Below are 279 nucleotides of genomic sequence, written 5' to 3' on the forward strand. Positions count from 1 at the left end.
GAATTCTCAAAAATTCCCAATTATGCAAATGACCCTTGCAAACCGAATTCCCAGTTTTCTGGGAATTCCTAAAAATTCCTAGGAATTCCTAGGAATTCCTAGGAATTCTCAAAAATTCCCAACTATGCAAATTAACTCTGATTTAAAAAGCTTGGAATTACTGGGAATTTCTGGGAAAGGAAGACTCCAGTTTTGCGAGGACTTGGAATCCCTAGGAATTCCTAGGAATTCTCAGCTTTACAAACTACCTATAATTTAAGAAGTGTGGAACTCTTGGGA

The sequence above is a fragment of the Pocillopora verrucosa genome, chromosome 10 (genome assembly GCF_036669915.1).
Source record: "Pocillopora verrucosa isolate sample1 chromosome 10, ASM3666991v2, whole genome shotgun sequence".
Taxonomy (NCBI): Eukaryota; Metazoa; Cnidaria; class Anthozoa; order Scleractinia; family Pocilloporidae; genus Pocillopora; species Pocillopora verrucosa.